Raw genomic sequence first — 25,468 nt, 5'->3', positions numbered from 1 at the left:
TGCAATTTCATTGACTGCGTCGTCGGTTCGCGGGGTGGCTTTTCAACGAGCCGTTCGACAATGCCTTTAATCAACAATAATTCTGTACACATCGCGGTGGGGTTTCCGGCACAGAGGGGTTCGTGAAACGGGGGACAATCCGAAAGAGCGAATCTCTCTCCGTTTTCTCCCCGTTCCCCGTAGACCTGCACCGGAGTCTCTCCGTCCGGTGGAAAACCGTCCACTGGAAAATTAACACTGTCGGGATTTTCGTCGAATACGTCGCCCTTGATACATTTCGTGCCGTTCATTCGCCGCGCGAAATCGCATCGTAGTAGCTAGTATGCTGTTGGACGAAATAATTTTTCATTTTCTTGTGGCGATAAACTCCCGATTGATTCCGGTTGATTCTACCGCCATAATGTACACACGAAACGATCGAACATGTGTGTATCATAAAAGGAAAATAATCACGCACACACAAACTGCAGAGATCATTTCCATGAGAATAAGTCGTTGATTTCAGGAACATTCAAAGCGAAATATGCATGAATTCGATGCAAAATAATTTCGCAGCCACCCTTTTTAAATTAACAAACTACGTGCGAGCAATGTAAAAAAGTCGAAGAAGCGAAACAAGAAAAGTTATTACCATATCGCTACATAAAGTGCATGTTGAAAGTTGAATCACTGAGAGTCAGAGAACCTAAATAATACGTGACATTCGTTCCAAACAAATCATCTAGTATATTAATTAGTCAATACATCATCAAATATACAGGGTGTTCCATTTTAAAGGACCCACTCAAATATCTCATATCAAAATATGTCAGATTAAAATATAAAATAACTCAAAAAGTACTTAATAAAAAAATACTTTATTATAGTGTTTTGGAAAGCTCTCGATGTCAGCTACAAGAATACTAAATAAAAAATGGGGGTTTCTATTTAAGATTTTTAAGTTGACCTTCGCATGACCTTCAAATGATTTTCCAAGGTCAAATCATTGTCACCATCTTATGGCCCCCTTGAAGCCACACAACTTTTATTTGAAACATTTTTCGATTTAACGCAGTGTTTCTGTGATATTTGAGTGGGTCCTTTAAAATGGGACACCCCGCGTATATATATAAAATAAATTACTATTTTATTCTCCTCACGCATTCCTAATTGTTACATTTTACTAAAAACTTGTGTCCAGATTAATTATCCGCAGAATAGTTATTCTAAAAATATGATACATTTCTTTTGTCATTTCAAGAATCGATTGGAAACGAGTGGAAAAATCTCACGTATTATTGTCGCAGGTCAATGTTCAATTCCCAGCTGTCGACCCACTCATTTCATTCCTGTTTACTCTTACTTCTCGCATCTCCCCTTGGTGGATTCGCATTGTTTATTCAGTCTCCGGAAGAGGCTGACGAGCATCGAATGGTACGTGGCGAATTACGACAAAGAATGATAAACATAATGTCCCGCTGCTTATTAAAGGACAGAAAGAGCTTATTTCGGAAAAAACGAAACAATATTCTCGATCGCTCTCTTCCGAAATATTCTTGTTTCTCTTCCCGTTATTATATATCATTCGATTTGTCGCATTTACACGCTATTTAGTTAACGGCAAATATATATGATGAAAAGCATTCATTCCTCTTTTATTGCTGCTAAATTTACTGATCAAAATATATTGGATACATACCAATTAAAAATAAAATAAAACTTTATATATTTATTTTTTATATTTATTTCTTTAAAACTGCATTTTATATTAAAAGAAACAAAGTAAATATCATTTCTTTTTTTGTTCGATGAGCTCATTGTATCACCGAAATAGAAAAATTCGACGGAAATAAGTTCGAAAATGTAGGGAGTATTAGCCATTAGGGGTCAATGAGAGAAATCGATGGTGAAGAGACAGCCGCTGTCTCTTGCGCAAAAGTCGCTCGGTGAACCAGAATTTCGAAGGCTTTGCGCGAAAACGAGATTTCGACGTTCGGACGATATTTCGAAATTAGTTCGCTCGGAAAGTCAACATAAGATACTTCGTTCGCGACAGTTCGTTACGAAACCTAATTGAGAACAAATCCAATCATCACGTGGCTTCCATTCTGATCGCAAAACATAGACATGTCTACAATATAATGGTATTCTATCTTGCATTAACATTTGTTGATATTTTCAATTATTAAAAATGTTGCGCGTGACAGTAAATTAATTTAACTTTATATAATAAAAAAAAAAAAAAAAAAAAAAAATCAATTTATTTATCTTATTGTAATGTTTTTAATTAATCAAGATTTTGACTGTCGCTAATATATATCGTACTGTTACCAATGTTCTGAGATAAAATTTAAGAAGAAGAGTTCAACAAAATAATTCCAATATAAAGATATTGGCCACAAACAAATCTGCGTAAAAAAAAAAAAGGATATAAGCTATATAACAATGTTTTAATTTTACTATTTTCAGAAATATATTAGGTGTACAACTTTGCTTCCGCCGTTTTTTTCCCGAAATTCGAGGCTTTATTGTAAAAAACTGGTTATTGCTTGTTGAGCCACTCCCAATGATCGTGCCAATTCTTTTTGACTTTGACTCGAGTTTTCATTAAGTAATGCCTCCAATTCTGCATCTTCGAAAACCTTCTCTCTTCCACCGCTATGCCGGTCTTCGACGTGAAAATCACCGTTCTTGAAGCGTTGAAACCACTCGCGACACGTTTTTTCACTAATAGCGGCTTCACCATAAGTATTTGAGAGCATTCGATGAGCCCTAGCCGCAGATTTCTTCATATTGAAGCAGAAAATTAAAACCTCCCGCAAATGGCGAGAATTTGGCTCGTAAACTGACATTTTCAATGGAGAATAACTTTATGATGCAGACAGAAATCGACTAATGTTTCTATGGGATTATGTTGACAGATGCCCAAGTTTATTGCACGACGTCTATGATCTATTTATTTCGACCACTACTTATCGCTAAAGCCGTCTATAGGAAAACGGCGGAAGCAAAGTTGTACACCAAATAGTTATCCATAAATTTCTTTTTTAATTTGATATCGTTCGAATATCAAATATCACCAATCAATATTTCGAAATATTATGCCAAAGTGTAGTCATATTGAGTATATAGGACATGTGTCACTTTCTCGTTCTCTCAAATAGATCTGCGATTGAAACTTTTCTTTAGACTTCTAACTGGAAGTGGTACTTTATGCTCTATCCAGATATATTGTATCTTTGTGGTCGCAAACAAGCGCGAGTGGCGCGATAGTCTAATATCGTGTCTGATAAGTCAACGAAGATCGCCCGAGTATGGAGAAGATGGCTGTGTATACGTCGAGGAGTCAGGAGTAGAAGAGGGACCAGACCTCGTACACAGGGGAAATAACATGCTTCGTCAACAACGGCGCTGTAACTAATGGATATTCCGACAACGCGCGGTGGAGAAACTGATGATCCACCCCCGCGAGCGAATAAGCAAGCTCGCCGCTCCCGCTCCCGAAGCGGTCTGACGCGTGTTTACTACATTGTGCGCGGTGAAACTCGCAAGCAACGACGTTGAGGATAAACGAGTGAAAAAGAGAGATAAAGAGAGGATGCACACATAGGTGTATCGAAATATGCGCAGAGCAGCGCGACTAATGGAATATTTCGCCGACTGAGAAAGGCACATTAATATCCACATGCGAATAAATACCGGGCGGTTGATATCGAGGCGTGAATTCAATTCGATTTTATTAGCCCGTACGCGAAAAAATCAGACGTGCATGAAATACGTTAAAACTATCAATACCGTGAACGCCCGACGCGATGAAAACGTGATTTGTCGGGCGCGCGGAGTTTGCAAGCGGTATTCGACAGGGGGGAATTATAGTAAAGCGTTTTTCATTGAAACTCGCTAATTTCACGATATGAGCGATTTTATATGCTACTCGTTATCCGCATCCCATTCGCATTCCCCGGGAATATATGATGTGATAAAACATTAATAATCAAAATTACATTCAAAAATTTTATCATGATTCCACTGACCAATATTTTATCAATATTACATTCGGCAATTACCTATAATATATATACATCAATACTAATTATTGTAATATTCTCAATTATATATTCGAATGAATGCCATTAGTTTCTGAAATTTTACCGACTATCTTTCTATTAAACGCATACATTTTCCACTTCGAAATCTCTCATATTTGTAGATGAAGATCCGGGTAGAGTCTTCTTCTAAACTTCGCCGGAAGTTTTATTTGTCCTGTCCTACGAATGCAGAAATTTTCGACACGTCGGCGATCGCGTCTGCTCGCGCCGGCGAGTGACGAAGTGGAACGAGCGAAGAAGTTCACAAAGTGTTTGTTCGTGCTAACAATCGGTTTAAACCGACTGAGAAAAGGATCGCTCTCATCCACCATTACGTTCCGAATACATTCGCCTCTTCAATCTAACCACGTGTTGGTAGCCAGCTTGTAAAAGGAGCCTACTATCGTTTAACTTTCCACAAAGAAAAACACGTATCCAACAGGGCACGAACCCCTCGAATATTCACCGTGGAAATGCTATTCTTGCTTGTAGAAAGACGCGTAATTCGCTGGATGGATAATATCTACTTCATTATCATCCAATTAATGCCGTTTCTCTGAAGTAAAAGCAAAAAATTTGACAAAGTTTTTTTTTTATTAATCAAAATAAAATATATAACCGTAATATAATAGACAATTTACACATTGCTTATAAAAATTACAAACAATTAAATAAATATGGTGTAAATTTTTCTAAGATCTGGAAATAATATATATCTACTATCATACTATCATAATTCATCATCCAACATATTTTCAGTTACGATGGAATAGGCTGATGGTCTCATTGTTAAGCCGTTAAAATTTAATTTCTGAAAATCGCTTCAGATCTCTTTACGCGAAGCAATTGCGATAGTAATATTTCTCGGTAAGAATACGGCGATAAGACGCGCGGATTTCATGGGAGCGATCGATCACCTGAATTACGAGAGTAAGGATGGCCGGTCTACCCGGCGCCAGATCTCCTACGATCGGCAGGTAGATAATGCTGGGTACACACGCGATTCCATTGATTCTACATTCGCACAATAGGAGAGGCCGACGACCGCGGTAGCGACGAAGAAAAAAGGGGACGAGCCATTCACGTTTGCTGATGATAATAAGCAGCCTCGAAAGAGCTGGAAAGTAAAAGTCTGCGGTTTCGCCACAATGGATGGCACTCCGAAATGAACGATTTTCAGCGATTTTAATTCCCGAATAATAACTTTGCGGCGCACAATCACTGAATATTATCATCCTCTAATATACAGGGTGTCCCATTTTAAAGGACCCACTCAAATATCTCAGAAACACTGCGTTAAATCGAAAAATGTATCAAACAAAAGTTGTGTGGCTTCGAGGGGGCCATAAGACGGTGACAATGATTTGACCTTGGAAAATCATTTGAAGGTCATGCGAAGGTCAACTTTAAAATCTTAAATGGAAACCCCTATTTTTTATTTAGCATTCTTGTAGCTGACATCGAGAGCTTTCCGAAACACTATAATAAAGTATTTTGTTATTAAGTACTTTTCGAGTTATTTTATATTTTAATCTGACATATTTTGATATAAAAAATTAAATATCTCGTAAAATATTCAGTTTTCGATAATCTCACCGTAATACTTCTATGTACAGAATAATGAGACAAATCAATTAGTACAAAAAAAAAAAAAATGTTTTTAAGAAAATTATTTACAATATATTTTTTTAAACAATTATTTGTTTTTTTTTTTGGCACTAATTAATTTGTCTTATTATTCTGTATATCCATCGTTATCTTAAATTTATTTAGACAATAGTATCAATTGTTTTGAAAAATGAAATAAACATTTTTCGCTTACAATTAAACTTATGATAAAAAAACTTAATCAGGAAAATATGCATCGTATTAAAAAGGAAGTATGTAAATGATAATATGAATTATTTAGCTAAAGTGATATAAATCAGATGTCGAAATTGTTGCTAAAATTCATATGTTGTATATATATGAGCTTAAAATATAAACATAAGAAACATTTGTATCTGTCCGAAGATCTATCTATCTTCAATGTCGTTCCTATGAGGGATCGCCTCGCCCTCGCTGGACAGAGAAATTTTACGAAAAGATATACGGGTTTTCTATCGGACAAAAATGAATGGAACGGAACGCAATTTATAACAATGTAAGCATACACGCGACGATCGATTCCGAAGTAGTAGCCTCCGATATCGTTTCGAAGGTATGAAGACATAAAAGAAAAAGTATAAAATGCTTTCTCGCGAACACGCGCGACACAACAGTATCGGTACATCTAGAAAAATAATAATTTATTGGATATAGTTTTGTGAAAAGCTATTTTTTACTACTATATAGTCTATATTCTGCAGTTCTCGATTTTCTTTTGCGAATGATCGCTGTTAACTTCATATGCAATCAAAAAAGAGATATGTATATAAAAAATCATATTAAATAAAATTATTTAACAGTAATTTTACTGTTTAAAAAATTATTTATATAATATCATTCTTATAGCAAACTCTTAATCAATTATTTACTCTTATTCCAATCATCCTAACAAGTAATAATCGTTACGGATGAATCGAACAAAGATAAATCTCCAATTTACATCGAAAAGATAAACAAAACAAGCGACCGTAAGTAATAGTACAGTTTCAATAAAAATGAAGATATATCTCTCTTTCACCGGTATTACGGAACAAAAAAAAAAACTTATTCCACTATTATTTTTGTCCTTTTAATCCTAACATGAAGAATTAGATTGCCATGTAGTAAAACGATGCACCGTAACGGTGCAATACGCTCGAACGGTTCTCGTTGCACGACCTACCGCAACGTGATGTAACTCCCGCCCTAACGGTCGTATCCCGTAACCTACAATCTATAGAAGCAGATCTCGTTAATGAGAGCCGCTATCGCGGCCCTCGTATGAACGCATTTCCCGTAAAACCTTTTCTCGTTCAATGTGTGCAAATGCAGTTTGGTTGACGCGGGCGCACGAGCAGTAAATCTTGAAAAATGTCGCCGATTTGTCCGGCGGGTTAAGCGCGATCGTTCCCTGAAACGAGTCCGAGTCGTGACAACGACTTAACGGCCGCGCCGTGGCGGAAACGCGACGATCGATCGTTCCGCAGACTTATGACTTTCCATTTCTTACGCTCGATGCGATTGGAGAACCGAGCACGAATGTTTATCGGTCGGTGGTGACGTTGAAGAATTGAAAGAAAGGGTACGAGAAGTGTGTGTGTATGTGTGTGTGTGTGTGTGTATTTGTGGGAGGAGTGAACGCCCGAAGGGGTCGTCTCCTGGAACTCGATGGAAAGATTCCTTTCATCGTCGCTCTGGCTTTTTAATCCCGCATCTGTACGTTTGGAGATAACGCCGGGAAAACATGCGAGCGCGAAAATCAGAATTATGCATTATATGAACCTTGATTTGTAAATTATCGCGGGTATTTATCTCGAAGACGTCGAAGCCGCCGATATATCGATAAATGTAGAAAAGAATCGAGCATCTTAATTGTTTCAAATTGTTTCACCATTAAAATATTTATTAAAGCAATTCTTTTGATTAGTGTACCAACTATTTTAATTGCCACCTACTAATTAGTTCATTATATTGCGTATATGTTGCTCCGAGAATAAATAACGTTCCGTGTATAATTATCTATTCTATGAGGACGTTACTTTACATCAAGAAATAAATATTTGTCATAGATATACTCTTTAAATAATTAAAATAATATCGCCAATTTATATATAAGCAAGGTTAAAAGCAAGGTTATTTAATTTCCGTTTTATTATTAATCTCGATCTCTCAGAAGATACGGGGAATCAAATCTTCCTCAATCGGTTCTATTGTAGATTTTATCCAAACACGAGATGCTTACGACGAGATATCCTTAGATACATCTTAAATTAGAGGCTACCGTACAATTCACATAGATCTATTAAATCTAATCCGAAATCCTCTAGGGCTCCTAAAGTTCTCTTGGCTTTCATCCTTGAAACGTAATAAATGGCGCGGAACTGGATAGGTTTAAATATTCTATTGAAAATTGCTTCTGACAAGAAAAATTTGCACGCGCTTCATTATTTTAAAATTTATAATAAGCAAAACATTTTTAGTTTTAGCAAAATACAATAAATATAAAACTTCGTCGATGAGAATTCGCATACAATTTTACATAATTAATGCTTTTCGTACATAATATATTTATGCGGATTCTGATTATGATAATTCATATCATCCTAAGCAAAGATCAGGCAAGGCAGTGATTTCACGCACAATTTACAGCTAATAACTCAAATACATCTCGAATTACGTCGTACGCCGGAAGCTCTTTGCTTTCAAAGTTTAAGCTAAAGCGGAAGATACAGATTCAGTGGGGTCCGTTAAATCTGTAATCCTTAGCCCTCTGTTCCTAAGACGATAGCGATTTCGGATCTCTTGACCTGGAAATTCATCCTCGCCACCCTCGCGCGAAGGGACTTCCCGATCCTTCCAGCGACGTCATCAGCGCAGCCTTCTGGATCACCGAGATACGAACTGAAGTAAGATCGGGGAACGAGAGTAGGAAATATTCGACACATCGTGCGAGTTTGCACGGAATTGTTTTCAAATGTTCCTTCGGGCACATGCGTGTTCATTCAAATTATCACATCGGTGTAAATGTAAAGTCTCTTAAAACTATCGCATCAATCAATGAAGAAACATTATAATCGATTATCCTTTATAAATTCGTGGAGAAAAGTATAAGATATTTTATATTAGTTAGAGATCTTTATATATAAATCAATTATATTTTAATCATAAAAATAATTATTTCGGTTATTCAGTATACAAATAATCATCTGGCTAATAAAGTTTTACGGAAAGAAAAAAAAAATTAATAACCAAATATGTATATACACATATATTACTGTTTTATACCCGTATTCATAGTCCTTCCTTATTTTAAGGACGGAGGAAGCCTCCATGAAGGATTCCTTGAATCTGCAAGGCCACCTTGTTTCATAGATGGATCTCGCGTCTCCCTTTCAGAAGGAAGGAATATTTTAGGGATTTTTAGTGACCAACTGGAGGCAGCACCGTTTTATGCTGCCTGCAACTAATTTCATATAATACATATGAAAACTTTTTCGTATCTTCGAAAAATTCCACGGGATTTTCCCAATCGCGAATGTATCTTTTCGGAATCCGCCACAGAATCCGATTCTCTGGATTTTCGTCTTCAAATCCATCGTCAGAATCATTTAAAAATTCATTGTCCATTATCCCTTTTTCCTTTATACACTTTCAGTTTGAGAGCGCGACAACAAATAACCACAAAACCACAGATTGAAATGTAACGAAACTAACTTTTGGAGGTTATATTTGGTTATATTCTGCGTATCGTCTGCTAAAAAGATCGCATCCACTCCTCAAGGAAGCTCGTGACCTTCCTTGAGATAAGGGAGCCAATAAGATTCCTTGTTCGGTCAAGGAAAGTTTATGAAACGTGGAACGAGGAACAAGGAATCCTTATTCCTCAAGGACGGACTATGAATACGGGTATTAGAAAATTTAGAATTGTCATCTGTTTTTCATTTAAATTCGTCTCGTTCACGCACGCGTAATCGGTTTCGTCTTTTTATAATTTTTCCAGAATATTATCTTTTGATTTCTTTGTTTGAGAATAATGTCTAAATTAAAAATATGTATGGAAAATATTTTATAACGCGAAGAGTAATATCGAGAGCTATAATGCAGATGGTATAGCTTTTCGGACTGGAGAGAGAGAGAATCCACAGCATATCTCGTGGCTACGTTTAACCCGATGTCAATTTCCAGACGTGGTACTGGATGTAGCTACTGCTCGAATGTAGCCAGATGTACGTAATGGCAGCATTTCTGCGGAAATGGTGCAGGGCATAGCTCGTGAACGGCGGCGCGTCTAGGCAAGCATTAGGACTCCTGTTGCTGGCCAAAGATGGTTACGCGAATGATGTATTGCGCGCCGAACAAGGAACCTTGTTGCGGTATAATTTTAATTAGAATTTCATTAGCAATGGCAGTTACAACGCGGTTGGCTCGCATTAAAAATACATTTACCAGTATGTTCATTTGTGTAAAAATGTTAACTGTAATTACATTTTCAATATGCACGATAAACCGGAGAAATATACAAAGAAAACCCCCAAAAAGATTAATACTCGTATTCATAGTCCGTCCTTGAGGAATAAGGATTGTTCCTCGTTCCATAAACGTTTCATAAACTTTCCTTGACCGAACAAGGAATCTTATTGGCTCCTTTATCTCAAGAAAGGTCACGAGCTTCCTTGAGGAGTGGTTGCGACCTTTTTAGCAGACGATACGTAGAATATAACCAAATATAACCTCCAAAAGTTAGTTTCGTTACATTGGTGGTTTTGTGGTTATTTGTTGTCGCGCTCTCAAACTGAAAGTGTATAAAGGAAAAAGGGATAATGGACAATGAATTTTTAAATGATTCTGACGATGGATTTGAAGACGAAAATCCAGAGAATCGGATTCAGTGGCGGATTCCGAAAAGATACATTCGCGATTGGGAAAATCCCGTGGAATTTTTTGAAGATACGAAAAAGTTTTCATATGTATTATATGAAATTAGTTGCAGGCAGCATAAAACGGTGCTGCCTCCAATCGGTCACTAAAAATCCCTAAAATATTCCTTTCTTCTGAAAGGGAGACTCGAGGTCCATCTATGAAACAAGATGGCCTTGCAGATTCAAGGAATCCTTCATGGAGGCTTCCTCCGTCCTTAAAATAAGGAAGGACTATGAATACGGGTATAAGAAAAATACGGTTTGAATTGAAAAAAAGGAAGAAAGCAAGAAAGAGAGAAAGAATAAAAATGAAACAGAAAAAAAGGCGCAAAAGACAAAAAATTTTTTTGTCGTACAATTTGCAGAGATACAAAACCGCGATTTCTCATACATTATGACGTTACACATTAACAGTAATGTATTTCGAATTCGAGATGAACGCGCGGGGAGAAAAAAAATTTACCACGCAGCAAGATCCGCGACGCATGCGACGATAAGCCAACGCGAAATTCCGGCGGATTCACGAAAATGGGAATCCAGGAAGGGCCGTGTCAATTACCCGCGCGCTTATAAAATATTTGCTCGTCCGCGGAATCTCGACGCGCGGACACGACCGACACCAATCAAGCCAGTTGGACGCCATCCGTCAGCGATGGATAATCCAGAGGCCGCGGACCTCCATCGTTCCCCACATCGCCGCTGCCATGAAAAATGCATCGCGGAGCGAGTGCATACGATGCGGATGCGCACCGGCCGCGTTGGTTCACCGACCGTGTCGGAAATATGCCAATCTGACGCGTGTGTACGCAAACAGCTGATTGAAATTACGTACGGGAGGATCCGGGCCGCTCGCGCGTTTCCCCTTTTCGTTTGTCAACGAGCTAAAATTACAAGTTTTCGCGGCAAGTAGGAACGATGTGAATCTCGAAGGAAATAATCCGGCGGGGAAAAGGAGGTGGATCGAGCGAGGGAGACTGCAAATGCCGCGCGTAACGACGATCTCCTATGTTTGCTCCTATTCCAACAAGGTGAGGTAAACGTTGGAAATTCTGGGGAAATGAGTGCACGAGATGATCTATTTCCATTGCTCGCGAAGCGAAATTGTAGCGAATCGCCGAAACTCTTAAGACCTTCCGATGTTACGCGAGATATTTTCTAGCAATAGTAGAATATCTATGATGAACTATTACACAAAACAATGTTTTAAATCAGTAAAAATATTAATGTAAAATATTCGTCTTGTCGAATAATTATTTTGACGCGATATAAAATTTAAAATTTTTCCTCGTTAATAATCATAATAATTGTGAACACACAAAAGCACATAAAATCAAATAAATTTATATATGTGTATTTATTATTATATAAAATAGCACACTAATATCACTATCATATCGTAATGATAGTCTATCATCAAGCCTCCACTTTCAATTACATACACTTCGTTACGCTCTTGTGATTACATAATTATTCATAGACATTTATGTTGAATTATGCAAAAACGTAATTATATCAAATGTAAGATTTTAATCATAGATTTTGATATTACTCTTTAACAAATATCAGGATACATGTTCGAAGCGGCGCGCAAATATAATTTTCGGATACGGTTATTTCTTAAACTTATCAAATAATCAGTAGATGAATTTTTATTATATACGATGCAAATAAATATCTTCTCTCTTTTTCTTGATATATTAAATCGATAGCCATTTTTCAAAGTGCATTTTTCGTATGCACATTTATATATTCGAAAATCGATTTACATTCTTTGTGTAAAAACTTGAAAATTTCTCCAGTCAGCAACGCTCGTTGCCGATCTTGATATCTCTGCCCTCCAATGATATCACTATTGATACAGCGGCTATCGCATTATCGTAAATATCGACGGGATTCACCCGCTCTCAGTGCGACTCGCGGCAAATTGTAACGTAGGACGGGAGTCCGCGATCGTCTGGAACTTACGAGTGTCGAGGATTACGATGCGGTTCCACGAGTATATCGCCAGACTCCTAACGGAGAACGAGAAAAAGGGGTGGAAGGAGAAAGAGAAGTTGCACCCGAGGTCGCGAGAAGGGGAATATACACGGTGGATGGAGAGGACGGAGATTGCTCGAGCGTGCGGGCGCGAAAGGCCGCGCTCTGGTATTATTTACGGGCCAACTCGCAAAGTGAGAAAAATTCGCACCGGTTTCGCGGAGACAACGTTGGTTTATGTTTATGCCATGGACCTGCACCGTTACGCACCGCGCAGTTCCGCGAGCCAGAGAGTGGACGATGTTTACGAGTTTTTCAACCAGGTTACGTACTTCACTTGCTCTCCGCGATGGATAATCTCGATCGCGTGCAAACGCGAAAAGATCTCTTTTCTCTTACCGTCTTCAGTCGGATTTCACAAATGTGATAATTTTTAATGTATCTTATACATCTATAATTGTTTACAAAGATATTTTTAATTGTATCAATTTGCCTACCAAGTATATAAATATGAAACCGGAATTTGCCCATAGATGGCCCTAGCTGTCAATGTAGTTACCGTCAAACCGCGTCATTGGCGCCATTTTCTTGTTTTGACATCTGATAAAGATTTTCAATTCACAACAATACAAGTTTCATACAACAGCATAGTTTTTAATAGCGTTGAACATGTCGAATTTTGTGCCTGGAAACTACGATTTGCGGACAGCATTAATTTTCTGATACTATTTGAAGAAAACTGCTGCAGAATCGCATGGAATGCTTGTCGAAGCTTACGGTGAGCATGCTCTTGGTAAATTACAGTGCTTTGAGTGGTTTAAAAAATTCAAAAGTGGCGATTTTGACGTGAGAAACGAAGAACGTGGAAGACCACCGAAAAAGTTTGAAGACAGCGATTTGCGAACATTGTTGGATGAGGATGACGCTCAAACGCAACAACAACTCGATTTGAATCAAGCTTTGCGTGAAAAACGACCGGAATATCAAAAAAGGCAACGCAAAGTGATTTTGCTTCATGATAATGCACCATCACACGCAGCAAAACCGGTCAAGGAAACGATTGAGGCGTTTAGTTGGGAAATACTTTCGCATGCGGCTTACTCACCAGACTTGGCTCCATCCGATTACTACTTATTCGCATCGATGGGACACGCACTTGCCGAGCGGCGCTTCACTTCTTACGAAAATGTACGAAAATGGCTGGATGACTGGTTTGCCTCAAAGGAGCAACAGTTTTTTTGGCGTGGCATCGACAAATTGTCAGAGAGATGGGAAAAATGTATAGCTAGCAATGGGCAATACTTGGAATAAAATATTTTTTATCATTTTCATACAATAAACGTGTATTTTCTATACAAAAATTCCGGTTTCATATTTATATACCTGGTATGTATTTAACTCCGAATTACAAATAGTTCTCTCTCTCTCTCTCTCTCTCTCAAAAATAAACTTTCAAATAATTTCGTATTCTACCATAAAAATGACGGATGAATAAAACGCAAAACGTAGAAAACTATAATATATTGACAAAAAAGGAAAATTGTTATATTCCATTTAAACTCTTGATTTTATACGTTTACAAAATTTATAAAATATTTTGCAGGCCAATTTTTATTTGCATGTTCTGTTTTGTGAAACTCAATCGAATAAACAGCGGCGTTGTATATCTATACAATTATTAATATAATCGATAACGACTAGCTGCGTGAATGTAACAGGTTTTACGCTTGCGAAAAAAATAGCAGAGACGAGAATAGATCGACGCCACTTGGTGATACGGAATTGTTTAAACTCGTTACAACCGTTATTACTGTCATTAGCGCTGCTCGGCACACGGCATTCACGATATCGTTCATACGCGCGAGCAAAGTCGTATAATTATGCAAGCTTAACGAGGATAATAGGAGAAAAAGGTGGAAGCCGTTTATGCGAGATGCAAACACTCGATGCTTTTGAGAGACCTCGTTGAATTTTTCTCGGCTCGGATAAACGAACTCCGCGACATAAATATGACGTTGATTCGCTTCCGTTCTCAATAATGAATGCCGGTATTAACGTCAATTAAATGTCAATAAAAGCAAGACGAGCTCGAACAAATGCTTGCTGCCCAAGCGATCTCGGGCGATTTTCATAATACTTTCGCATCGGTGATGCATATCGCTGTAGCATCCACGAGTTTTATACATATTTATACGATAAATACAAATACGAAGAGTCACGAGTCGGCCGAATTATTGGAAATATCGCGCGCGCGATGAATATTTCCCTGGAAAAAATAAGCGACGACAGTCGCTCGGCCGATCCCGCTGGATTTCAACCCCCGCGCGCGCGCTTTAATTAATCGTAGCCGGCGGAACGACCGAAGGGAACGAGAGAGCGGAGAGAAGAGAGGCAAAAAAAAGAAAACTATACTTTTGCCCCGGTTATTTGGAGCGGCGAACCGGATCGATGTATCCGGTAATTCAAGCTGGATCTCATTGGTCGTGCCAAAATTCTCGAGCGCGCGAGCTCGAAAGCGGAGTAAAACGTGAGTCGGCGGCGGCGCTAGTACGATTAAAGCATCGTTAGCATCGATTAGCTTCGTAAAGCTTCCACGCCGAGCGAGCCCCGTGTCGTGCTTTTTCCCACGCCGTAAACCCGACGAATGTTTTTCCCGGCGCGCGGTCTCCTGGAAAGGGATCCCTTAGCGTTTCCCCGGCTCGCCGTGTCGCGCATACGTGCATGCAACACTCCGACTGCAAGATAAACAAATCGAAAATCGATTCTCCGGGTCATTCGGTATTATTGCAGTGTACCGTGGCGTTTCGGTGATTTTATGTGAATTTTCAACATTCTCTCGTTCAAGATTTCGACCGATTTTGCAATTCGTTTGTTTTCTCTTTCCATAAATTGATACTACCATATAATTAGCGAAATAAATGACATTCAAGAAATTAAAAATTATCCCACGAATATAATGTGTTAAATGTGTGGAAAGACTAATACCCGTATTCATAGTCCTTCCTTATTTTAAGGACGGAGGAAGCCTCCATGAAGGATTCCTTGAATCTGCAAGGCCACCTCGTTTCATAGATGGACCTCGAGTCTCCCTTTCAGAAGGAAGGAATATTTTAGGGATTTTTAGTGACCGACTGGAGGCAGCACCGTTTTATGCTGCCTGCAACTAATTTCATATAATACATATGAAAACTTTTTCGTATCTTCGAAAAATTCCACGGGATTTTCCCAATCGCGAATGTATCTTTTCGGAATCCGCCACAGAATCCGATTCTCTGGATTTTCGTCTTCAAATCCATCGTCAGAATCATTTAAAAATTCATTGTCCATTATCCCTTTTTCCTTTATACACTTTCAGTTTGAGAGCGCGACAACAAATAACCACAAAACCACAGATTGAAATGTAACGAAACTAACTTTTGGAGGTTATATTTGGTTATATTCTGCGTATCGTCTGCTAAAAAGGTCGCATCCACTCCTCAAGGAAGCTCGTGACCTTCCTTGAGATAAGGGAGCCAATAAGATTCCTTGTTCGGTCAAGGAAAGTTTATGAAAAAACGTGGAACGAGGAACAAGGAATCCTTATTCCTCAAGGACGGACTATGAATACGGGTATAAGACTTTCTGAGCTTCATCCAAAACTATTTTTGTCATTGAACATACATGGCAAATAGCATGCATTTGCAAGAAGAAAAAAAAAAGCACAATAATTCGTTTGGTATGCCTATTATGTCGTGTGCTGCAATCTTTAAAGCAATTAAAACCCGCGCGCGAGATCGTGGTTTTCAGTTAAATGGACCGAAGGAAAATGAAAACGATGTAGCAAATATTGTCTACGTTTATACGAATCCAGAAACTCATGTTAATACTCGTTTGTTTTGAGGTAACAGAGAAAAAAAAAAAAAAATTCTGTATGTGTTTTCTTACCTATAATTCTTTTATAAATAATATCAAGCTTATCAAAAAATTAACAAATTTTCTATAACAGCATATAAATATAATAGATTAAAAATCTTATATTTTATAGAACATATAACACGCATTCTCAAAATAAATTTAAAATAATAATAAATTTACACAGTTCAACAGTATAGAATATAGAATATGTCAATATATGGTTCAAAAAAATATATCGATAAATTTGAATTATCCCTATATAATAAAACAAAAAATAAAAAAAATAATAACACCTATATTAAAAATATTGAAACTTATATAATGATGATATATATATAAAAAAAAAAGAACACTTTTAATTTTCTTCTATTTATCGCGAGACTGTAAACACGCCGCGCCATTGCTGCAATAATGCAACTATGTAGGACGTTCGATGCCCGGTAGAGATGGTTACGATGTAACGAGGTCAGTTGCACGTTTTTAATCTAAATAACCCGTGCGCCCTAAGAGCGCCGGAGGGTGATCGGCACGAACGGAGCATCATCGCAAGGCACCCGCGGTTTATTTTCCGACGCTGTGGGCGGCATCAAAGGGCCACGCAACTAACTCTCGCACGAACGTGTGCATTCATCCGCGCGCAGCATGCAGGCGTGCACCCGTGGCGGTTTAACGAGGCACAAAGTTTCTCGCCATTACGCCGAGATAAGGAGTTTTTGCTCGCCTCTTTTGCCGGGGTGACAGGGTTAACGGGAGTCGGGGAAACAAATTGCAGGACCGCCAAAAAGTAACAACAAACGCCCGCGCGAACTTTGGCTTTGCGTACTGAGAGTGGAAATTACGCTCGTCGCGCATCTTCTTTTAGACCGTCGCTTTTGTACGCGGGACCAGGTTTCTCTACCGGACAATTTCACAAGATCGATCGATATCCTAGCTATCGGCGGCGGTGCCGCCGTTGCTCTCTTGCGATGTTTTTTGCGAAAAAAATTCTGTAGGTGCAATGATTTACGAACCCGCCACGTCACGAAGGTCCCGGTATCAAAAAGAGCGAATAATGTTTATTTTCTCTTTTTTTTTTTATTTTTATAATCATTACGGGATATTTCCACATTTTTACACGTTATAGGTACACATCGATGGTGTCTGTGTATTTCGAAAAGATAAACATTTTTCAAATCATCGATGTATTGGGTTGAGTAAAGAGTCATTGCGTATTTTTTGTATGTTTTTCAAAGTCATTTATTTATATAAAGAACAAAGATCAATCAATGATATATTTTCCGTTTTGTTCGATGACCTTTTGCCATCTTTCGGTGAGCTTCATAATTCCCCGTTCGTAGAAGGACCTGTCTTTATTGGCGAAAAACTGAACAAGGTGCTGATTTACCGCCTCATCTGAATTTAACGTTATTCCATGCAAGGAGTTTTGAAGAGAGCGAAACAAGTGGAAGTCTGATGGTGCAAGGTCAGGCGAGTATGCTGGGTGGGACAACACATCCCATCCAAGCTCCAATAATTTTTGACGGGTCGCCAAAGATGTGTGTGGTCTCGCGTTGTCGTGATGGAACACAACTCCTTTACGATTGACGAGCTTCGGACGTTTCTGGATGACAGATTCGTTCAAACTGTCCAATTGCCGACAGTACACATCCGAATTGATTGTTCGGTTCCTTGATAGGAGCTCAAAAAACACCACACCCTTCCAATCCCACCACACTGAGAGCATAACCTTCCTCTGATGAAGTTCTGCTTTTGAAGTCGTTTGAGGCGAATCATCACGTCGGGACCAAGACCGTTTGCGTTCCACATTGTTGTAAACAATCCACTTCTCATCACCAGTTATCATTCGTTTCAAAAAAGGATCGTTTTCTTCACGTTTCATGAGCATATCGCAGATGTTTATACGCGCCGTCAAATGAACTTCTTTGAGTTCATGAGGAATCCAAATATCGAGCTTGCTTACGTACCCAGCTTCTTTAGGTGGACGTGAACACTTTTTTGACTGATCTTCAATGTTTCTGCAATGTCTCGTGTCGTGTAACGTGGGTTTGACTTGATCAATGCCTTTATTTTGTCGTCGACAACCTCGGTGGGCCTTCCTGACCGAGGAGCATCTTTGAGATCAAAATCACCAGCGCGGAATTTCTTGAACCAGTTTTGGCACTGACGTTCTTGTAGAGCATTGTCACCGTAAACTTTACGCAATTTTTCACAAGCTTGACGCGCATTCTTCCCTTTACGGAAGTAAAACAGTAAAATATGGCAAAAATGCACAGTTTAATCTTCCATCTTCAACTTGTTGTAAAATCTCCAAAACTCAACCAAATCGCTCAATTTTTTTTTTTTAGAATGAACCGTCAGCTATTAAACGATATATGATAAACATATGTGTAAATGACTCTAGTACTACCAACACTGAACTAATGCCATCTGTTGCAAAAATACGCAGTGACTTTTTACTCAACCCAATATATATATATATATATATATATATATATATATATATATATATATATATATATATGAAATACAATGTGAAAACCAAGAAAAAACGCAACAAAAAGAATATATGCTACAAAATAAATTATAGTACACGTAGAACAGATAGTAATTACAGACACTCGGAACCGGCGTGCCCCTCAATCTCTAAATCAAAGATCGTTATAGCATGTTTGTTAATTACGAAGCAGAAATCCTACGAATTTCTCGTCTTTCGTGCTCTCTCCGAGAGCCGGAACAATTAAAGCGTAGCTGTTATTAAGCAGTCATTCAATTAAAGTGTTACTTGTCATTTTCGCTCATCGTGTGCAAGATAATAATATACGTCAACATTGAGTACCCTTGTTCTCGCAAAAATAATCGCGAAGATGATTGCGGAAATAGTGGCATTTCGCAGCAGAAAAAATAATTTCCTTCCATCAGTCTCTATTTCAAACAAATATTTACGCACACTTTATTCCTAATCTTGTATCTCAGAATATTAGCGCTCGCATTAAATTCCGCTACATAATCGACTCAGCCCCCCCACCATAAATATTAAATTCCTGTGTAGTGCAACGAGCTCAAAATTTTTAATTTGCGGGATATGAAAGCTCATAAATAGCTCATAATTGTACGCTATTTGTTTTTTTAGTTTTGCAAGGTGGGGGGGCTAGCTCGATAGGGGTATCGCGGTTGCAGTAAGATGAATTTCTGTCTCTTTGAGAAAAGCTGCCGACCTCTCGAGAGAACGGGAGCGAGCGCATATACGGGGGTCATGCAATTTCGCTCGCCTGTTTACGATCACGCACATGATACGCACGCGATGGGAATACCAGGCGACCTGCGGACCGACCATCGTCGCGGAGCAAGCTTTCCCCATGGATGTGAAAAGGGGGCGGCGGCGGCGGCGGCTCGCGTGGTTAATTTCGGTGCGGAATCGCGTCCGAGATTGCGCGCCGGCTGGCCAAACATGTTCCATTAAGTGGAGACGCAATTAGAAATAAAGGTGGCTGCCGGGATATCCGCTAGAACGTTCCACGTTCCGGCCGTTGTCTCGGTGACACTACTCCCCCTTTCTCTTCCTCTCTTTGTCATCACTACTACAGAAGCCGCAAACGAGTAACCATTCTACCTGAAATGCTCCAACCCGACGAACGACGTTGTGGGAAATAGCGCGGGAAAATATTCAGCTCCCAGTGCAAATCGTCCGCTCTTACCTGTAACATATAAGAGAGAATTCCATTAAATCTCGCGCTACGTTCGTGCTTTACAAGCGGAAATTGAGAAGGACGGGAATCCGGATACAATGGGAATTCTTTCGCGTTTCTTGATCGTCGGAAATATGAGGCGGTAATAACGGGACGAGATAACGAGAATATATAGATCGGTGGTTGCTTCGATACCTTCGGCAACGAATGCCGGATTACTCGAGGGCGCAAAGAAATAATGAGATTTATTTGATTTCGAACGACACGGACTGCGATGTTTTATGATGATCAACAAGCAATGAAAAAAATTAGCTGGTATAAAAATATTCTTAGAATATTCTCTATATATACCATCGGATAGAAATAGATCTCTTATATTATTTTATATACTTATTTATAGATTTATCTATATATTTATTTATATGCATATCCAAGATCGATGCATTCTCGAATAAAAAAATAAAAATCCATTATTTATAAAAACATAATATATCATACGTTAATTTTAAAACTTAACTACTATTTTTATCTGACATGTTTTCAATAAGCCCCTACACGTTTATAATTTCGCAGATTAAATTCAGATCGCGTAGATCGATCAATCTTTATGATAATTATAAATAAACTATCGTTTATTTTCTAAAGAGAAATGCAAAATTATCAATGCCTCGATGTAAAACGTATTAATTAATATCGACCAAAAATAAAAAGAGACGATGATCACACAATTGTTACACTAGATTGTTACATTGTTTATCAATTGATTGGTCGATCGAGCAAAATGCAGCTCCTCATCTGATGAATCAAAAACAACGATACGTAAAGTAATTATTATTCCTGATTAGTAATTCATGACAATATGCTAGTAAAAAATTAAAAAAAGAGAACGAAGAATCTCTCATATCTGGTGATAAGTGTTCCATAATATTTGATAGGGATGTTGCATTTGTTTTCTTGTCTCACGTACAGGCTTATCGTCCAAAAAGGGAAAGAGATTTTATAAATTCACGTCAATTCTTATTTCTGTCGCATTATATTTGCGTCTATGTCCTTCTGCATTATTTATATAATTCTATAATAAATTTTTTGTTCCGATGCAAAAACAGTTTTAATTAAAAAAAAAAAAATAAAAAAAAACGCTACAGTATTAGTGTAACTTTAGCATGGGATATTGTGTTTGCAGCCAAGCATTTTTGCCGCCTTTCTCAAAAGGATGTTACTGACAACACAATTATATATTCTTCACATTCCTTTAAATAAATTAAATGAAGAGAATATTTAATTATAGATTTCTGAGCTCTCCCTTCGCTCTCATGATATTGCTAGGGTTAAGCGTAACTTCATTTCTAACTATATTATAGAACGTGGGGAAAAACGGGGTCAAAGCGCGCAGCTCGTGGTAAATAAAGGCCGGAAAACTTTTCCGATAAAGCGAGGGTTAAAAGCCCACGTCGAACTTTTATCCTCATGCATTTTCTGGATGATGCGCCATGTCGCTCCCGGGAGGCAAATATTTTTGCATCGAGTATTTCCGTAATCAATGCGTGAAGCCGGCGCTCATGCATCTGTTTTAATTGGTATCGATTCTTCGTTCTATGTGTCCCTTGACGTATCGATGCGAAATGCAATTGGGTTACATCTTGACGAGATATTTTGCAATTTTTAATAGTGATATTTTAAATATTTAAATAGCATTTAATCTCATATTCTTTTATAATATTTATAATTCCTTATAAAGAAGCATAATAGACATGTAATGTTTTTGAGGTCGTTATAAAATCATTGCGATGTAAAACTCGTCATATTATATGCAATAAATCTACGCGAAAAAAATATCAATAAATGCGTATTTCATCAAGATTACTTTTTTATAGAACGCTAAATATATAAAGTTATATAATTACCGTCAAATATAAGTCATCTCAAATTGCTTCTCAAACATAAGTGACTACAGTTTCGACCTTACATCAGAAAACAAGACTCATTTCACGAGACTAAGCCCATTATGGGAGGTTATAAGGTTTATCTCTCTCCCATGAGTAGATACAGCCAGACGAATGTATTGGTAGGAGATAGGGATATCTGTGTCTCTCGAGGTATTCATATGCATATCCGCATGTGTATGCGTGTGAGCATTACGAGAGAGATCTATAATCGTCCTCTGAGCATTCTCCGGTTCATTCATGCGCCTCGAGTTGTAGTAGGCGAGACTACGTCAATAAGCGAGACGCGTCTAATATAATGCAAGAGTTATCAAAAGAAAGTATTTCATTCATATTTTTGTATCTGAGAAGCGGAAGAAAGTAAGCTCGTAAAAGTTGCAGCCGGCATTAATTAGAAAATTATTTCAATTTTATATATTAATTAAATTTTAATTGTTAGAATAATAAGGGAGATTTCTGTTACTTATAGAAAAATACACGTGTGATTAAATTTATATTATTTAATTTACTCATATCATATAGAGAATTAATATTTATTTATTATAAAAATTATTCGTGTTTTTTTTTTTTTTTTTTTTTTGTTTATAGATCTTTCATTACCCGTCACATACAAATTTATCACGTATATATTAAATTTTATGTGTTATCAATATGTTGTCATTGTAATTCGCTTCTTTATTTTTTACGGATTATAGTTACTCGATAGCGTCACCGCAAACTGTATTGAATTTGAATTTGTTGCTGCGATTAGGTCGCATCGGGTAGCTATGCGATTGCCCCTCTCTCTCTCTCTCTCTCTCTCTCCGTAGAATTGGCGCTCTACACTTCGCTCTTATACGAAGGGCGGACAAAATATGACGTTACCATACGCCCGACGTTGCGCGGTGGGCGCACGCAGCACGAGATAGCAGAATTGGCAGGAAATTGCGAATTGCCGGCGAGAGCAGGCAGCCGCCGCGTTTGGGAAGCACGAAATAATCCGACCTGCAAATTGAAACCGGTCGCCGGCTGTTTGAGCGGCACCGACCACCACCGATAACCACTCGCGCGCCAGCTGACGAAACCGGCGAAAATTCACCTGGAAAAATAGCACGATGGTGCGAATGGAGGAGATGAGGACGGACGAGAAAAACCCCGCTTTTCCGACACGGTATACCCGATCGAGAATACAAGCCACTTTTTTTTTCCGGTGCAACACGGAAACGCGCTTGCGTCAATGCAAAAAGCTTGTCCGCGCGTACTCTCTTCGTGCGAAATCGCGCGAATCAAAGCACGATTTGAAATCTCATGTGACGACAATACTCTGATGACTTTTCGTGGTTACGATAACGAGAGCAGTGGCAAAAAGCTGCAAGTGAATACTATCTACGTCAAAGTTTTTTTTTTACTTCTGTTGCTTTTATAAACCAACAATCATTTCAATGTAACGATATATATCCGTAAATAATCAAAAAGTACCATTTTCAGTTACTAATAATATAAAATATAGTATTCAAAATTACACACAAAAATATCACAAAATAATATATTAATATATAATAGTAGAGATAATATTAGAGATAATGCACACGATAAAAAAGATACTATATATATCACATGTCATATTGGACTCTAAGTTGAATATTTCTAGAAATTTCCGACCACACATAAGCGCAATTTACCTCTATGGTTATAGGATACATTCGCCACTCCCCCCCCCCGGGGGGGAGGGGGAGGGGGTTAGTGCCGAATCAGGGCGGACGAGGTCCCCGTAGGCTCGTACACGCGCGTCGGTCGCGCGTGTGCGATTATTTATCTTTAATTAGGAGCTTCGACCTATTGCTCGGCACACTAGGCCCAGAGGCATCGCCGACGAGTTGCTTTGCGAATCTACACGTAACTTTGCCATGTGCATCTGCAGTCAAGATAAATTTCACTAACGAGGATATCAATTCTCTACATTGTGCATAACCAGTTTAATTCTCGCGAATATAAACATAGCGAAATTATGTTAGATATCATTCTATGTGTCTGTTGCTTATTATGTTAATCCTTTTTTATTTATAAATGCCATATAGATGGAAGAATATCAGTTTATGATAATAAGCTCCATTAATTAAGTAAATTTAATAAATTTCCGTACTGTTATTTTTGATATACCAGGTATATAAATATGAAACCGAAATTTGCCCATAGATGGTCCTAGCTATCAATGTAGTTACCGTCAAACCGCGTAATTGGCGCCATTTTCTTGTTTTGACATCTGATAAAGATTTTCAACTCGCAACAATACAAGTTTCATACAACAGCATAGTTTTTAATAGCGTTGAACATGTCGAATTTTGTGCCTGGAAACTACGATTTGCGGACAGCATTGATTTTCCGTTACCATTTGAAGAAAACTGCTGCAGAATCGCATGGAATGCTTGTCGAAGCTTACGGTGAGCATGCTCTTGGTAAATCACAGTGCTTTGAGTGGTTTAAAAAATTCAAAAGTGGCGATTTTGACGTGAGAAACGAAGAACGTGGAAGACCACCGAAAAAGTTTGAAGACAGCGAATTGCGAACATTGTTGGATGAGGATGACGCTCAAACGCAACAACAACTCGATTTGAATCAAGCTTTGCGTGAAAAACGACCGGAATATCAAAAAAGGCAACGCAAAGTGATTTTGCTTCATGATAATGCACCATCACACACAGCAAAACCGGTCAAGGAAACGATTGAGGCGTTTAGTTGGGAAATACTTTCGCACGCGGCTTACTCATCAGACTTGGCTCCATCCGATTACTACTTATTCGCATCGATGGGACACGCACTTGCCGAGCAGCGCTTCACTTCTTACGAAAATGTACGAAAATGGCTGGATGACTGGTTTGCCTCAAAGGAGCAACAGTTTTTTTGGCGTGGCATCGACAAATTGTCAGAGAGATGGGAAAAATGTATAGCTAGCAATGGGCAATACTTGGAATAAAATATGTTTTATCATTTTCATACAATAAACGTGTATTTTCTATACAAAAATTTCGGTTTCATATTTATATACCTGGTATCTGATATATTTCAATATACACACAAATATTTTTTAAACAGATATATAAGTACTTTTCTTGTTCGCGCGTTAATTAAAACAGAAGCGTCGTATGTCAGGTGCTTGCAGTGAGAGATTAAATTACCGAACTGTATCCAAAAGCGTGCCAGCTCTCAAACAGCATTAAAGGAAACTTGCCAGTCCGGCGATTCCATTCGCAGCGAGATCGATATCGAGAAGAGTCGTCGTAGGACCGTTTTATGGCTCGTTCGCTCGCTGGCTGGCATTGAGCGAGTACACCAAAGATCCGCGAGTGGTAAGGACTTTGCGATGCCCGCAACAGCGT

General features: G+C 38.4%; 1 protein-coding gene across 6 annotated transcripts in view; it reads right to left on the bottom strand.

The window, feature by feature from the left end:
* Window positions 1–25,468, bottom strand: part of LOC138941845 (Krueppel-like factor 6) — a 331,103-nt gene that overhangs the window by 91,557 nt on the left and 214,078 nt on the right. The window contains exon 1 of one of the 6 annotated variants that reach the window (XM_070311739.1): window positions 20,094–20,470. The exons of the other annotated variants lie outside the window; for them this stretch is intronic. The gene's annotated coding sequence lies outside the window, so the exon portion shown is untranslated. Of the gene's footprint in view, window positions 1–20,093; window positions 20,471–25,468 lie in introns of those variants that run through there. 6 annotated transcript variants of the gene reach the window in all.

The sequence above is a fragment of the Polyergus mexicanus genome, unplaced genomic scaffold, assembly GCF_030449975.1.
Source record: "Polyergus mexicanus isolate NDT 795.1 unplaced genomic scaffold, iyPolMexi1.0 SCAF_20, whole genome shotgun sequence".
Lineage (NCBI taxonomy): Eukaryota > Metazoa > Arthropoda > Insecta > Hymenoptera > Formicidae > Polyergus > Polyergus mexicanus.
This window is presented reverse-complemented; position numbering and strand designations above follow the sequence as displayed.